Below are 11,374 nucleotides of genomic sequence, written 5' to 3' on the forward strand. Positions count from 1 at the left end.
CCCGGCAGGCGGGCAGTTCCCTCACCTGGCTTGGCCCGTGGCCAGGCCGGCCCTCGCTCACTGCCTGCCCGCAGACCCTCTTCCCCCTGGGGGCGGGATGGCAGGGTGCAGGGCCGGTCAGGGGGATGGGGGGGCAGGAGGGCCATTTGGCCTGGGCCTCCAGCTCAAAGGGGGCCTCTGCTCCCTTCTCTGTCCATGTGCCTTGGCGAGTCCCTTCCCCCAGCAGGCAGCGAGGGGGCATTGGGCGATGGCTGCAAAGTGCTCCCGGTGGGTGCCCTGGCCACAGGGCTGGGTGCATCTCAGTGGCCCAGAGGGGAGATTCGCTACATTCCTGGGGCGCTGGCTGCTGCCGCCCCCTCATTCCATGGAGCCAGAGGCTGGTCAGGGTCACTCTCGCCTCCCTGTGTCCTGGAGCTGGGTTGGATGGGGAGCCTGTGCCCATCTGGGAAGCTCAGATCACGGGCAGTCTGTGGTGCCCTCTCTGTCATGCTGGTGTCCCAGGCCTTCCCACGGTGCTCGGGTTGGGATGGGGAGGCTGAGCGCTGGGGCTCGGATGACAGCCTGGGCGCTGGCGGGAAGCACACCAGCTGGCTGGCTCCCAGGTCCACGGCAGACCTCACTGCCCCTCCTCGGAGCCAGAGGCACCGAGAGCTGGGTGGGGAAGAAGGGGCGAGCACACAGGAGCAGCCCCTCTTGGCCAGGCTGCTGCTGGCTGGTCCTGTGCCAGCCCCCTGGAACAATGAGGCTCTTCCTCCCCGGGGGTTCCTGTTCCTGGAGTGCAGGAGGGGGCTGGGTCACATTCAGCCTTGCCAAACCCTGGCTCACCTATGCCAGCAATCAGGCCCAATGCCAGAGACTGGCAATGCCAGGAAGGTTGGGTCTCTACCTGCTGCCAGGCGCTGGAGCCATCCGGGGCCACTTCCCCTGCCCCCCGCAGGCCCAGCGGGGCTGGCGATGCTTGGCATTTAACAGAGCAGCACACCGACCCCAGTGAGCGCCGGAGCCCCCCCCCCCGCGAGCTGCGCAGCTAGGGAGAGCCCAAGTGGGTGTGTCTGCACGCACGTGGCAGTGGGGTGCACGTGTGTCTGGGCACGCCTGTGGCTGGGGGCGTGTGGGTGCACGGGGTGGGGGGCAGCAATGGCTGGGGCAGTGACAGGGTCCCAGGTGCTGCCCGAGTTCCGATTGCTCCACAGAGAACACGGTGACCCCTTTCCTTGGATTAGCTCCCCCTGCTGCCCCCGCCACCCGGACTCCCGGCGTCGGTTCACTCGCCCCTGGCAGACGGAGGGTTTCCTTTCCTTGGCCTTGCCAGATGCGGAGCACCAGGCACCACCTGTGTTCGGGAGACGGGCCCGGAGCCTGTGAGTGCCCAGCTCTGTCAGGGGGCAGGGCAGGCTGGGGGGCCCTGGGAGCCCCCGAAGTGGGGTGGGAAGGGGAGCAGGAGGGCGGGTAGCTCACACGTAGAGGCACTGCAGGGTACTTCCCAGGCTCTGCACGGGGCAGCCAGCGGGGCTGGACGTGGCCCTCTGGCCCCAGGTGAAGGGAAGACACAAGCGGTGCAGTGCAGTGCCGGGGGGACAGGGACACCGGACAACTGGGAATGAAAAGCTTCTGCAAACACACAAGCTCCTGGCCCCCCCTCCCCGCTGGGACATGGACAGGCTCAAATGAAGGCTCGGGGGACAAGGGGGGCCCTCGGACAGCCGCTGGCAGAGCATGTCAAGTGCACGGCGAGGAGCGTGGAGGAGTCTGGTGCAGGGTGTTTTGGGAAGGCAGCTCCTGGGAGCCGCCTCTCCCCGCAATTGCTGCCCGTCAGCCCGCACTGCCCCATGGGCCAGAGGCTGCACTTTGCAGGAGCACACACCAAGCGGCCCAGGAACACGAAACAGGCTGCCCCCGGCTGTGAAGGAGCGGTGCTCCCCTGCGGCCAGCAGACGGGGAGCTGCCAGGCCTGGGCCCGGAGGTGCCATTCTGGGGAACCCTGCCCAATAGCCCCCCCTTCCATTTGCTTTGTGAGTGAACGCGTGAAACGCCAAACCCAGCCCCTAGTCAGCCCACTGTGCAAAGCCAGCTGCAGCATTGTCACAGACATGAGAGCAACGGCCTCCAAACACTGCGAGCATTCGGTTTGTTCAGCCAACTTGGGAGCGGGACCAACGACTGATGTTCAGGGCTGGTGAGGGAAGACATTTGAGCCCAGGATTGGGGCTGGGCAAAGACCTGGGAGGCAAGGCAGGAAGGACCCTCCTGGGAGCCCATGGGGCTGGCAAGGGGCCAACAGAGCTGCCCTGCTTGGCAGGAAGTGGGACCCAACGTGGGCGTGGGGAGCCCAGGCAGGAAGAGGCCGAGGCTGGTCGGGCCAGGAACACTGGCTAGAGGAATCAGACCCCCAGGAAGGGCAACGTCATTTGTAAATACTCTTGGCTATGAGTTACTGGAAAACCCAAGAGGGAAACTGAGTCAGGGTGAGCGCAATGCCATGCCTGGCCATGGGGGGGCATGCCCCAGGCCTTCGCCGTGAACCAGGATCACAGCTGCCCTTTCTCTGGGGCGGGATTTCCCTGGGAGCCGAGGAGTAAGACGCACAGCGCCCCTCAGCAAAATGGTATTTCCTCCGTTGCTGAACCGCTTCGCCCTTGTTCAGGCTGAGATTGGGCCCCGGGCAGAGCAGAGCCTTGGTCTGAGACCGGGGACGGGAGCAGCTCCAGCGGCTGGTGACTGCTCCGGATAAGGGTTCCTGAGGGTTTACATGCGAGCACCCTGCTCTGCACAGACGGGGGGAGTCCGCCTGGCCTAGAATTCCTGCGTGATTTGCTGCTGCCAGCCTCTCCGGCCTCTCCCCAAGAAGTGTCTGCTCTGTTAGCCTGACACGACCCCTCACCACCCCACACCCCACACTTCCCCCTCTGGGAAGGGCTGGGGCAGAGTGGCCAGGACTGGCATTCTTCCCCCGTGGGCCAGCTGCTCCAGAACAAGGCTGGGGCGCAGGGGGCATCACTTGGCAAGACCCAAGAAGTAGTTTGTCATTTGGACCCCCTCAGTGACATTCTGAGCAGCCCTGGGACAGGAGCCAGAGACGGGAGCTGCTCGCGGGATCAGGGCCAGTCTCACTGCTCTGGCTGAGCCGCGACACGTTCTGGAGAGGAGGTGGGGAACTGGGAAGAAGGGAGCTGCCCCTGCCAGCCCAGAGACCCCCTGCAGAAAGAAAGTCATGGCCTCTGACAGGCCCGGGGAGGAGTCTGGGGTGAGCAATGCAATGCGGCTTGTCCTGCCCCTGCTTCCAGTGCCAGGGGCTCGTGCAGGAGGTGTGGGGGGCAGGGGCTCGAGTAGGAGGAACTTGGGCAGGTCAGGGGCTCGGGTAGGAGGGGTGGGGCAGAAAGGGCGGGGCAGTGGCATGGGCAGGGGCAGGAGGGGTAGTGCAGGGAGGCCGAGGCTGTTGGCCAGGGACGGGGAGTGGGAAGGCTCGGATGTGAGGCTTGGCTGTGTAGCAGCTGGTCCCACTGATTGGAGCCAGCTCCCCGAGAAGGGCTGACGGGAACACTTTCCTGGCCCTGATGCCCCGAGTGCCACGCTGCAGTGCCGGGTCACCAGTGCCGAGGGGCCCCCTCCAACAAGCAGGGCTGCTCCTGCACAGACGGGGCGTCCAGGCAGATGGGGCTGGTGCTCACCAGCTGTGCTGAGAAGCGAAGGCAGGTGCGCGAGGCCACGTGGCTGTGAATGGAGGCCCAGCCCGAAAGGGGTCTCAGCATCTTACCCCAGTGAGAAGCCAGTGTCCTCTCCCTGGGCACAGCCAGCTGCTGGCCCCACTGAGCAGGGCCCAGGGCTCTGCGCGCACCTTAGGGCTCTGCAGCAGCTTTTGGCAAAGGAGCCTAGAGCACATTGCAAAGTGTGGGGCACCCTCAGCCCCCCCAGGACTGGGCATGGGCCTTGGGGCTGGATGCACAGCACAGCAGAGCACTGGATAGCAAAGGCCTCTCGCAGCCCTGCCCTGCCTCCACCAGCAACCTGAGCAGACAGGCCGGGAAGCCCAGTGAGTACGGTCGGGGAAGCCTGGGGAGAAGAACAGTATCACCCGTGTTGGGAGCTGGGCAGGAAACCACAGCTCAGCCCAGCTGCGGCAGGAAGCATCCGGGGCTCTGGAGGGGCCAGTGGGCAGGATCCTTGGCCCCAGGCTCAGCCGCCAGCGCTGGCTCCGAGGGGAGCGGGGGCCCCTGAGCCCTGCACTGAGGCAATGGGGTCAGCAGTGACCCCAATGATTCCCGCGTGGCCCAACACCGGCCTGGGGGCTAGGAGCCGGCAGAGCCCCGGCTGCCAGCACCCATCTCTCTGCTTGACCTGTCCCTTGCGCTGCGGCCTGCAGAACCCAGGGCCCTGCCGCGCTCGGCTGCTGCCAACACACAGTCCTGCCACGAGCTCTGGGCTGGTGGGGCAGCTCCGTGGCCAGGCCTGGGACAGGAGCGGGCAACCCAGCGTGGCTCAGGCTGGGAGGGGTGCAGTGGTTGGGGCAAAGGTGCCTGTCTCAGGAGGGAGCTGTGCAAACACCACACAGCTCCCCTGGCCCTGAATGGGGCCATTGTCCCAGCTGCTCTGGCCACTCACCAGCTCCCTGAGACAGGGAGTGCGCTCCTGGGTTAACCCTGTCCAGCCTGCGCTCCCAGGCGCTGCTGGGGAAGGCTGCCGGTCCTGGGTGCAGTTTGCAGGTGGGGCGGGTGCTGCCTTCCCAGGGCTCCAGGAGCCGGGAGAGGAGCTGAAATCAGGGGAGAGGGAGGCAGAGTGAGGTGTCCCAGGCCCTCCCCCACTGCCCCTTCGCACTGGGGCTTGCAGGAGGAGCTTTGCAAAATTAAACAGCTTCCAAGAACAGTAAGCCGGCCAGTTCCCTCCCTTTGCTGTGTGCGTCCCAGCCTGGGGGCTGCCTGGGCCTGCCCCGCCCCTCCTGCCCGAGCCCCATGCCTGCTGCTGTCCTCCCAGGGGGCTGGCCCATCCCCATTTCTGTGCCCCAGGTGGTGAGTGCCACGTGGCGCCCAGGTTTTCCTGCAGCCTCTGCCCTGCTCCAAAGTGTGTCCAGCTGCACGGGGCGGGTGGGGGGTGGGGTGGTGCAGAGCTGGCTAGCCCCCCATGGGGAGGGCTCAGGCAGTCCTGCTGTGGCTCCCTGGGTGGGCAGAGGGCTCAGCTTTTTCCCTGGCTGTGAGGAATTCCCCTGGTGCAAGGAGGGGCCAGGGAGGGAGGTGGATTGAAGGGAAGAGTGGCCCATGGGAGCAGGGTGACCTGTACGCTCTGGTGAGTGCACTGGACATGCAGGAGCCCGCAGCAGGGGCTTGGGGTGGCTGGGGGGCCAGGCTCGCCAGTGTCCCAGGGGCAGCCGGGGTGTGGGCATGGCAGGCGCTGGAAGAGGGCGTGTGGGAACTCGGCTCAGGAAGCGAGCGGGATTTACTGGCTGTGCTGTAAATCCTCCCGCACAAAAGCCCCCTGTTCCCGGCGCAGGACGCTGGCGGTTCCATGCTCGCTCTGCCAGCCGCGCCGGGTGGATTAAGGAGAATTGGTTCAGCCGTGACAGCAGAGAGCAGGAATGTTAAACAATAAAACTGCCTCCAGTTGTTCTGGGCGCGGGGCTCCCCCGTCCGCTCAGCTGGAGCCCACGCGCTGCTCCCACACAGCCCCAGGCTCTGCCCTACCTCCCTGGCCCCTGCGGGTGCAGGATGCCTGCCAGGGCTGTCGGCAGAGCCACCAGCTAAGGAGCAAACCCCAGGCACAGACTGAGAAACGCCAGCGGGGAGGGACGGCAAGAACGGAGCATGTCCAGCCCCGGCGCTGCAGCAGGGCCTCATAGACCTGGACAAACCCGGCAGGGGTTTGTCCAGCCCTCCAGCGAGGGGCCCCCCAGCCTCCCCAGACGCCCGGACCCCAGGTTAGCTGCCTCAGGGTTAGGAAGTTTTCCCTAATATCTACTCACAGTCTCCCCAGCTCCAGAGTAATGGCCTTACACTGCCTGTGTCCATGGAGCCCCCCGAGCCCCAGCCTCTTGGACCAGCCCTGTGCTATGGGCAGCCTGGCCGCAGGGTCCCCCGCAGCCGCCCCCTGGCCAGATTAAACGCTCCGTCGGTCTAACCGGGCCTTGTTTCCAACCCTTTGACACGTTTGTCGCTCTGCCCTGGACTCTGCCGCTCGTGGCGGCTCCTGGCTTTGCCGGCTGCAGACAGCCCCACTGTGCGGGGGGCACGGGGCATCCCACTAGCACAGGCCCTGCACTGCCTCTGCCAGGAACACGGTGGGCTGGGGTGGGCCTCACCATTCGGCAGCCTGCTGGCCCCAGCAGCAGGCCCTGGAGGGGAGGCACCCGCCCAGCTGGGGTAGGCAGGCGGGGAGGTGCTGTGCAGGGACCTGGGCTCTTTATTCTACTTCACAGAAAACCAGCCCAAACAGGCTGAGATCAGGGCTAAATCCGGGTTACTAAAGCATCTGACAAGCAGTGCTGGACGTCAGGGCTCCCGCCCTGTGCTGGGCTCTGCCCTCCGGGCTCTGTCCCAGGCTCCCCGATTGCCACAGCCCCCCTGCGTGCCCAGCGCTGCAGCACAGGGGGACCCAGCGTGGGTCCTGTCAGGCCCCGCTCCTCACCCCACAGCTGGGCTCTCGCCAGCTCGCTGGCTGGCTGGAGTTCTCCACATGCTTTGTGGGGGCAAGGCAGGGGCTGTGTCGGTGAGATGCACTCTGTGGGCTGGGCCTGCCCACCCCAGCCCCGCGGGGTATTTCTGCGCTGACTGGCTGATGGATTTACGGCCCCGGCTTTCCCAGACGGCTGCATGACCAGGGATGCCACCCGAGTGCCCTGCTGCACTAATTCCGAGGGCCTAAAGGGGCCCTAAGATGTTACTGCCATGGCAAACACACCCTTCACCCGCCTGTCACCTGTTGGTAAGGAGACCAACCCGAAGGGAAAGCAGTTACTGCCCCTGAGGCTGACTTCCACTGTGACCCAGCCCTTGCTGTGGCCTGTAGCTGGAGAGAGTTTGCGAAGGAAACCCCTGGGGCCAGGCTCTTAGCTGGCACCAAAGATGGTGATTACTGGCCTTTGGGGGCGAGAGATGGGTTGGCTGAGCTGGGCTCAAGCTGGGGTTGTTACAGTCTGAGCCTGTTTCACCCGTGGGGAAGGGGGTCAGGATCCAGCTGCAGCTGGGGCAGTCACATGGGTCCCGCTCTCAGGATCAGGACAAAGGTGGCTCCAAGTCCCAGGAGCTGGAGGGCGGAGGTGCCATGATGGGGAGTCTCACCCCAGGAGCCTCTATCTGCTCTTCCCAAAGCCTCTTACCTTAAGGACCCAGGAAAGGAGCGGTGGGTGGAGTAGCCCCACCCCTTGTTATATGTCCACCAATTAGGCCTCGTTTCCAGTGCACCCCGTTTGTTTCATTAATTTCTCCTTCCAGGGCTTGTTTTTACCAAGCAGGGTCTCAGCCCAGGCCTTGAGCTGGGTCCAGGGGCCTTTTGGTTTAGACGAACCCTGGTTCCTTTTTGTGCCTTTTCCCATCACCAGTGGTTGGTAGAGGGTCTGGTGGAGTCTCATGCCCCTGGACAGCACTTCTCAGCGCACAGCTCCCCACGCAGCCCAGCTCCCAGGCCAGCCCTGCCCAGAGCAGCTCTGCGGGACCCTGGCTGGTGCTTCGCACTCCCTGGGGGACCTGTGAGCCCACCCGGGGGCAGGGAACCAGCACAAGGGGGGAATGGCCAACTCGCTCAAACCCCTGCTCCGTGACTCCTCTCTGCAGCATCCCTCCCGGCTACCCGAGCCCAGGCCAGCTCCCGCTGGTCAGGGTGCTGAGAGCACAGCAGTGCGTCCAGTGTGGCTCCTGGGAAGGCGAGGGAGGGCTCTCCGGGCACAGGCCCGGGGGAGCTGCGCTGTGTCTCTGGGGCTGAGACGATGGGCAGGGCACGGGGAATGGCCTGCAATGGGCTGGTGGCTGCAGAGCTGGGGACGGGGCACCCCTCCGCTGCTGGGAACGACAGTGCGCGGGCTAGGGCCACTTGGGCTGGGGGGCGGGAGCATAAGCCCCCGAGAGCGACTTGGGGGGCCAGAGCTTGTGTCCTGGAAAGGTGGCGTTCGGCTCGCTGCGTGTGCTGACAGCCAGCGTGCTGGGGAGGGGCCCGCCAGCTCATGCACGCACCAGACACTAATAGGAGGGGTTCAGATAGGCAGACTCCTCCGCTCGGCCCCTCTTCTTAGCTCAGCCCTCCGCTTCCAGAGCAGCTGCTTGGGCCTGGCTTGCCCCCAGTTGCCCGCTTGCGCTCACACAGCGCTAAGGGGGTTCAGCTAAATGAGTGGGAACAAAGCGGGGAACACTTAACACAAACCAGCACGTGTGGGCCTGCCTGGGAGCAGCCAGGCCTTGTTCCCTGGCACACCAGCCTCTGGCCAGGGCCAGCTGCCACGCGGGGAGGAGACGCGCCTGTTTGCTGCCCATACCCAGCAGCCTGCATGGGGAGCGGGAACGTGAGCAGCGCATTTGCTGTGGGGCCTGCGAGCTCCTTGCACACAGTCTCCCCCTTGTCTCCCTCCACCTGGCCCAGCGCTAGTGTTAAACATTCATTAATTCACCTCCTCCTGCCTGCGTTGGCAACTGGCCCCAGGTCCGTTTGCCAGGGCCCTTGGTAGGCCAGGACCCAGGGACTGAAGAGCGAGTGACTGGGAAACCACATCCATCCCCTTCCCTCAAGCCGCAGCTCCCTGGCGGCAAGGACAGGCCAGCACTGTGGGGCAGCTGAGCGCGCAGCAGGCCTTGGGGGCTGCTGCGGAAGGAAGCGGACTGAGCTGGCTAGCCAAAGGCGCAGGCGGGCGCTGGCGGTGCAGGGGGCCAACGCTGCCCAGATGCTGCATCCCCCCAGCCATTCCCAGCTAAACACCCCTCCCGCTCGCCGAGCCGCGGAGGGTGGGAGCTGCTCAGGGTGGGACAAGAAAGGCCCTGCTGGCTGCCGGGGCAGCGGGCCCTGGGCCTGGCTCAATGCCCTCATTCACGGGCTGTGACGAATGCATCGGTTCTGCCACATTAGCGGACAGCTGGGTTTCTTCTCCACGCTGGGCCAGGGCAGGTTTCACACCTGCTGGTGGTCTGTCTGCCTCTTGCCGTGGGCTGGGGAGGGGGCCAGGAGCAGGGATTGTGAGTGGGGGAGGGCAGGGAGGGCGCCTTCCCCAGTGGGGCGGAGGTGCTGGCCTAGATGAGTCCCGCCAGCCTCTAGCAGGTCAGTGGCCAGAGGCACTGGTGCAGTTTGACATCTGGATTTGGGGGGCAACTTCCATGCCTGCCCGAGGAGTTTGGGGGAGAAATGCCTGCCCTGCCCCCTCCAATCTACACTCCTGGGGGGCAGGGAGAGGACAGGGTTCCTGCCACTGCTGGGAGCCCTTTCTCCCCCGGTGCAGCCTGTACACAAAAGGAGCCAGTCTTTGCTGGGACTAGAGAGTTACCAGCCCCTGGCCCGGCCCACCTGCCAATCACCCATGCCCTGCTTGGCCCTGCCCCAACTTCCCGCGCCCGGCCCCAACCGCCCATGCCCAGCCCGAACCTCCCACACCTGACCCGCCGCCAACCACCTGCGCCTGGCCCAGTGCCAACCACCTGCGCCCGGTCCAGCTCACTGCCACCGCCCAGCCCGCTGTGCCCTGCAGCACACACAGAAGTGATTGTATCTGGGCAGCCACCAGCCGTGGACATGTGTGAAGCCCAAGGTCCCTGGCAGGGCAGACGGAGGAGAGGCTTCCTTTGCAAACCCTTGGGGACAAAGGGCTGGAGCACGGGCAGGCTGGGTGCAGATGCCCCCGCCAGGGAGCAATAGTGATGCCATGCCACACAGGTGACCAATCACAGCGCAGGTGGCCAATCCTGGAAGCGGTGAGGTGTGTTTGAGGAGCAGTTGGTGACATGCAGCCCCAGGACACGCCCCCCCCCCCCCGGGGCCCACCTGCAGCCTAGTGCACCAGGCTCTGCTCTCGGGGACACCCGGGTGCCAGCGTCCTGCCCGAGCTGGGGGTGTGACGAGGCGGCGACGGGCGAGTTAAGAGAATTGAGCTAAGAGCTGAGCAGCCCCTGGACCACAGAGGAGATGCTGGGTTAGCAGCACTGCACCAAGAGCTCGCCCAGGGCTGCCTGTGCCAAGCACCCCTCTGCCCCAGCCCCACGAGAGAGCAGAATTAGCGCCACTTCCCTTAGTGCTGGGCAAGCATCTCGCGAGGCGTGGGGCTACCCCACTTCACACCCGCCTGGGCACTCCCCAGCCCCTCAGCTGCAACAAGGGGCCTCCCGTGTCCTTCACCCCCTCTCCCCCCAGCGCCTGTCCCTATGACCCCAGGGCAGCTGGCCATGAGGACATGGGGTCCCCCATCCCTCTGCCTTGAACTCTCACCTGCACTGGCATCATCTGCAGGGGGCAGGCCTGGAGCTGGTTGTTTAGAGCAAGCCCCCCAGCTGGGGTCATGGGAATGAGGGGCAGGGCTAGGCTGCTCTGTGCTATGCGGCTCAGCCCCAGGCAGCCTGGGGCTCTGTGATTTCCAGTCACTGTACTGCGGGGGAGGGGGCTGATCAAAGCCCCGTGATGCACAAAAAGCTGGAATCAAGTGGCTGAAGCAGCAGGCTCTGCTCCCCCCAGCAGCGGGGCAGCCCAGGCCCGCTCCAGGCTGCTTCTAGCAGGGCCCCTGGGGAATTAGTTACAGCTGCCTATGAACAGGCCAGCGGCCTGCAGGGCTGAGCTGGCCGTACTAGCCCAGGCTGGCAGCACCGCTTGCCCAAAGCCAACCCCCATCCTCTAGCCTGTCTGGGGGGGGGGGGGCGTCCCCACCCTGCCTCCCTCAGCTGGAGGGAAAGGGGAGGCTGCAGCCGCAGCTGGGGGTGGGAGGACGAAACAGGATCCTGAGGCTAACGGCCCAGCGAAACCCAATCCAGCCGGAGCGGAGGAGAGGCAAGTCCTTGGAGACCCCGGTGAAACCTAAACCCCGAGCGCAGCAGGGCTCGGGGCAAGGGACAGCTGCAGCCCCTCCTGCTGCCAGGTGCCCGGGCTCTGGGCTGAGCTTGGGGGGAAGGAGCCAGCGTGACACAGGCCGAAGCTGGAATTCACCCCCAGCGCCGGAGCTGCCCCCGCCCCCTCCCCTCCCCCGCGGGGTGCTGGGGGGGTACAGGAAGGCCACTCAGAGAGGGCGGGCCAGGGGGAGGTGCAGAGACACTCCAGGCTGCTGGTGCGGAGCCGGGACATTCTCCCCAGCCTGGGAGCAAGCTGGCAGCTGCTGGGTCAGGGTCAGGGGGACGCGGGCTGTGGAGCTCACGGGGGCTTAACGCAACAGCGGCTAAGGCAGAACAGATGCAGCTGCTCCTTGTGCACGAGCGGGCCCCAGGCCACCCCC

The sequence above is a fragment of the Lepidochelys olivacea genome, assembly GCF_965140295.1.
Source record: "Lepidochelys olivacea isolate rLepOli2 genome assembly, chromosome: 8".
In the NCBI taxonomy this organism is placed as follows: domain Eukaryota; kingdom Metazoa; phylum Chordata; order Testudines; family Cheloniidae; genus Lepidochelys; species Lepidochelys olivacea.